This window comes from Mustela putorius, unplaced genomic scaffold, assembly GCF_011764305.1.
Source record: "Mustela putorius furo isolate JIRA1106 unplaced genomic scaffold, ASM1176430v1.1 tig00003853_pilon_pilon_pilon, whole genome shotgun sequence".
NCBI classification, from domain to species: Eukaryota; Metazoa; Chordata; class Mammalia; order Carnivora; family Mustelidae; genus Mustela; species Mustela putorius.
Genome location: NW_025422005.1, coordinates 80765213 through 80771212, shown reverse-complemented (window position 1 = coordinate 80771212; position 6000 = coordinate 80765213).

The following is a 6000-nucleotide window of genomic DNA, read 5'->3' as shown; positions in this document are numbered from 1 at the left end:
TCTGCCATTCTGCCATTTGTTTTCTTTATGTGTTATATCCTTTAGTTCCTTGGACACTGCCTTCTTTTGTGGTTGATTCATTTTTTTCCCTTACTGTACCTTCTAGATTCCCTACTCATTTCCTCTCCTGTATATCCTGTGTATTTTTAAGTTTTTTTTTTTTTTAGTGATTATCATGTGGATTAGAATTAACATGCTAAATCTATAACAATCTGGTTTAGATGCATACCAACTAAACTTTAATAGCATGTAAAAACTCAGCTCCTATATTTCTCTCTCACCTTATGCTCTTATTGTCACAAATCCCATATTTATATACTGTGTGCCCATTAACATAGATTCATAATGAATATCTTATGCAGTTGTCTTTTAAATTATACAGGAAAATTGAAAGTTACAAAAGAAAAATATAATAATACTGGCTTTTATATTTACCTACATGAGTTACTATTACCAAAGTTTTTCATTTCTTTGCATGGCTTCACTCACTGTCTAGTTTCCTTTCATTTTAGCCTGAAAGAGACTGCTTAGCATTTCTTACATAATATGCCCACTAGCAATGAGCTCTTTCAGCTTTTGTTTATTGGGAAATATCTTAATTTCCTTTCCATTTTTGAGGAGCAATTTTTCCAGATATAGAATTCTTGGTTGACTTTTTGTTGTTGTTGCTGCTGTTATCAGCACTTTAAACATGTCACTCACAGCCTTCTGCCCTTCATGCTTTTCTGATGTAATATCAACCGTTAACTTTATTAAAGATAATTTGTCTGTGATAATTTGCTTTTATCTTGCTGCTCTCAAGATTCTCCATGTTTGGCTTTTGATAGTTTGGTAATAAGATGTCTTCCTGTGGATTTCTTAGGAGTTTATCCTACTTGAGGTTTGTTGAAACTGTTGGACATGTAGATTTATGTCTTTCATCTAATTTGGGAAGTTTTCAGCCATTATTTCTACAATATTATTTCTCTCTCTCCTCACCCTCTGCAATTCCCATGTTTATGTTGGTATAGCTGATAGAGTCCCACAGATCCTTTAGGTTGTGTTCAATTTTCTCCATTCTTTTTTCTCTTTCGGCCCTAAGACTCAATTTCAATTGTCTTATCCTAAGTTTGTTGCTTCTTTCTTTTGCTGCTCATAACTACTGCTGAATCTCTCTAGCAAATTTTTCTTTTTCAGCTATTGTATTTTTCAGCTTCAGAATTTCTACTTGGTTTCTTTTTATAATGTCTATGTTTCCATCAATATTCTTTATTTTTTCATTGTTTTTGCTAGTTTCCTTTAGTTATTTATTCATAATTTCATTTAGATGTGTAGATTTTGTCTAGTAAGTCTAATGTCTGAACTGGCTCACGGTTGTTGTTTTTTGTTGTTGTTTGTTTTGTTTTGGTCAATTTATTTTTTTCCTGTGAATAGTCACACTTTCTTGTGTCGTTGTATGCCTTGTAATTTTTGTTGAAAATTTTGCTGACATCTTAACATTACAGTGTGGTAGCTCTGGAAATCAGATTCTCTCCCCCTTCAGGGTTTGCTATTATTGATTATTGAGGGTTTCAGTTTTCCATTTGTTGTGACTTTTTCCAAACTTGCGTGTGTGTGTGTGTGTGTGTGTGTGTGTGTGTGTGTATAGACTGTATTCTTTGTTACGTGTGATCCCTAAAGTCTGTTTCATTCTCAGCAGTGATCTGACAGAGATTTCCTTAAATACTGAAATTTAGCAATCTCCTTCTTTAAATTCTCCCCCAGTTGTTGCAAGTTTTTTTTTTTTAATTGGACTCTGAAGTTCTGAAAAACATGATTCTATCCATTTTTACCAGTTTGATGGCTGCTTCAGTGGAGGGACCAATTCTTAGAGCTTCCTACTTGACCAATTCTGTGACATCACTCATGCATCTCACTTCTGAATGTGTTCTAGATGCAGACCTCACTTTTGTCAATACTCTAGATGCACAACTTACTTGTGAATGTGCTCTATATGTCCACCTCACTTATTTCTCTACAGTACTAGATGCATACACCACTTCTGAATGTGCATCCAGATATATGCTTCCATGTGCCCAATTAGATTTGAGCTTACCTTCAATTAGAAGACAAGGGACTGCAAGACAAATGACTTTTCTTCGCTTATTTATCATTTATTCTGTGGCAAATAGAAATTTCTTTCATATTTACATGTTTCTTACTTTCTTTTTCTCAGAATGGGTCTTAATAATTGCTCTTTCTACCAATTTTGCTTTAGACCTATAGACTAGAATTTGTAATAAAATATGCCAAAAAGCAGTGTTGACAAAAACAAAAACAAACAAACAAAAAAACTGTGATTCCTTTTGGTTTCAGTTTTCCAGTAGTCCCCTATGAGGAATAATGAGTTAATGCTTGCAAGCCCCTCTGAAGTATTAGGATATTACATATTACTGAGAAGAGGCAAGAGCCGTATGTTAAAAATTAATTGGAGGAAACTACTTGCAGATTGTAATAATGAAACATCCCAAGTTCCAAGGGCACTGGGGACTTCAAGTAAGCAAGCCCTCATTAATTTGGCTAATTAGTCACTTGCTGTATTTGCTAGTTTAAAAGCGGCACCCTCTTAAGCAGAAAATTGAGCTGTAAAGTGCTAAGAGCCATATGTGTGGTAAAGATGGCATCAGTATCCTACACCTAGGATTTCAAACCATACCTCCCACATTCAAAAATGCACTTAGGATATTTGGACATTTCAGATTTATCCATATAATCTGAATGGACAGAGGGAGAATGAGAAAACAGGCCCTGCCTTTCTCAGTTTCTCTGGGAGAAACTGATGGGAATCACTGTTACTTTTTTTTTTCCCCAAAAAGGAAGCCAAAAGGCTTTTTCAGACTAGGCTTCACGTACATGGGCAGTGCCTTGTTATTGGCCAAAAAGGAGGCAAGAGAAAGGGAAGAGGCAAGTTTGATTCCTCTATCTGGGCAAATATACAATCCCATGTACTCCAGCTCCTAGGAACCTTGTCTCATAATGCAAGAGAAAATCAGATAACTCATGTAAACTGTGGCAAAAGCCTGGTGAACTCTTCTGCCACAGAGTGTCTCAGTCCATTGAACTGAATGCTTGTGTCTACCAGATGTAGTGTCTTACATTCCTCAGCTGGGCTAAAAGCTACTGGAAAAGTCTCACCTTCCATTTCCTTTTTATGTCAACTTACAATAGCACCATCACTACCATGGCTTCCTGAGTAGAAGCTGGATATTCCTTGGCTCCAACAGCATTAGATTTATAAGATAGCTCCCAGGTGGAGTCAGACTTAATATGACTAAACCATGCATTATCTGTTCAATTTTAATGGTTTCAATTGCTGCAAAAATTTATTGATCTTGTTCTCAAACCTTAGTGACCTATACTTTCAAATTCAATTAAAAAATTTACTGAACACATACTATGTTCAAAAGCACTAACTTGTAGAGAGTACAAAATAACTAGATTCTTCCTATCTTAAAATTTGCCTCTGCAAGCAATTACCACTAGCAGCTAAAGAGCATGCTACTCTTTGTAGAATACAATGGCTGACTTCCTGTTGTTTAGAAAACTGAAATAGCTTCCAAATTCAACTCACTTAGAAATCCATGATTCCAAATGCATTAATTTCAATGAGTTCTCACGCAGCACTTGCATTTCCCACCACTGTGTTTGTCCCAGAACAGCTCTCTCTGCCTGCTTTCTAAACACAGTTCAAGTGGACCAGAGCTGCAGAGAAACCATGGGAATAAACAGGGTTTATGTAGTTGGTGCAAAGAGTAAATGTAAATATCTTTTTAGCAAGCAAAAAGCTAGAATGTATTTTTGAGTGTTGCTAACGAGTGGAAGAAGCAAGCTGCTTTTATCATGCAGTGGTGCAAATTAGATATTTATGGGTTTCCTGTGGTGTTCAAGGTGTTGCTCCTTTCCAGTATTTTAGGAAGGAAAGCTTTGTGTTCTAAGAATAGCTTCATTGATAATTCTCCCTTGGGCACAAAGATACACTAATCTGGACTAGTAAATTTTATCTGAAGAGCCTATACCTTTCAGAGAGTGGAAAGTGTATCCTCAGGCCTTTGGGTTGTTGTTTTGTTTTTTCACTCACTTCAAGTGCACATAATTCAATGCTTTTAGTATATTCACAGATAAGGGCAGCCATCTCCACTTTGAGTTTTATAAGATTTTCATCACCGCAAAAAGAAATCCTGTACTCTTCAGCTATTGCTCCTCTATCTTCCCATTCTCCCATCCTCTAGGCAACAACTAATCTACTTTCTGTTTCTACAGACTTCCTGTTCTAGAACTTTAATATGAATGGAGTCATATACTAGTGGTCTTTCATGACTGTTGTCTTTCACTTAGCACAATTTCAAGGTTCATCCATGTTAGTGTAGCATGTTAGTGCCTCCTTCTCTTTTACGGCAAAATTAAATTCCATTGTATGACTATACCACGTTTTGTTTATCCAGTTGTCAGTTGGACAAACTGGACATTTGTATGCAAGTTTTTATGGGGATATACGCTTTCATTTCTTTTGGCTATATACCTAGGAATAAAATTGTTAGGTCTATGGTAACTCTATGTTTCAGCATTTGAAGAACTGCCAGACTGTTTTCCAAAGTGGCTGTACCACTTAATGTTCCCATTTACATTCCCAGAAGTTTATATGGATACTGATTTATCTACATTCTTGTCAACACTTGTTATTACTGACTTTTGTATTCTAGCCATCCTAGTGGACATGAAAGGCTATTTCATGATTGATTTGTATTACTCTGATGATTAATAATGCCAACCATCTTTTCACTTGCTTATTGGCCATTTGTATAATTTCCTTAGAGAAATGCCTATTCATATCCTTTGCTTATTTTTTAATTGGGTTGTCTTTTTATCATTGAGTTGTAAGTGTTCTTTATATATTCTGGATATAAGTCCCTTATCAGATATATGATTTGCCAGTATTTTTTCCCATTAGACTATCTTTTCACTTTCTTGATGGTGTCCTTTGGAGCACAAACATTTTTAATGTTGGTGACGCTTTAAAGAAACTTTGTAGCATGGTATTTTCACCAATCCAGCAGCATGGATCAACTTTTGACATTGCTGAACTCCCTCAACCCCCTCTTTGACATTACCACCTCTGAACTCCTCCCATTCATCCCCACATGCCTTCTCTCTTCTTGCCCATACAGCCTCAAGCTACAATGTCTTTCCTTCCATCTTGTAGATACATCATTCTTTTTCTTAGATTTGAATCTTGGTAATTCAAGTATCAGTTCAAATTTACTTCCTCAAAGAGGCTTCCCTGACACCCATCTAAATCACATCTAGTCACTGTCACATTCCTTGTTTGATTTTCTCCATAACACATCTTGGTTGTTTATTTACTTGTATAAATAGTAAATTATTCCACCGGAATAAATGCTTTATTAGTGTACCCATTAGTTATCTATTTTTTTAAGATTTTATTTATTTATTTGACAGAGATCACAAGTAGGCAGAGAGGCAGACAGAGAGAGTGAGAGGGAAGCAGGCTCCCTGCTGAGCAGAGAGCCCGATGCAGGACTCGATCCCAGGACCCTGAGATCACGACCCGAGCTGAAGGCAGCGGCCTAACCCACTGAGCCACCCAGGTGCTCCTAGTTATCTATTTTGTTCACTGCTGTATCTGAAGTTCCTAGAACAGTACCTGCCATATAGTAGGTGCTCAATAAATATCTACTGAATGAATGAATGAATTTTTCTACTCCAGACATTATACTAGGGACTAGGGACAAAAGAGTAAATAATACAGATCCCTGGACGGGGTGGTATACAATGAAAAATATGCCTTGTGTCCAGTATTCTTGGAGGAGATGTTTGTTTGTAGGAGATTCATTTGGCAGGATTTCTTTTTTCTATTAAGGTTTCTTTTTTTTTTTTTAAGTTTTTTTGTTTTGTTTTGTTTTTACTTATTTGAGAGTGAGAGAAAGAGAGCACACAAGCAGCAGGGAGAGGCAGGGGAGAGGG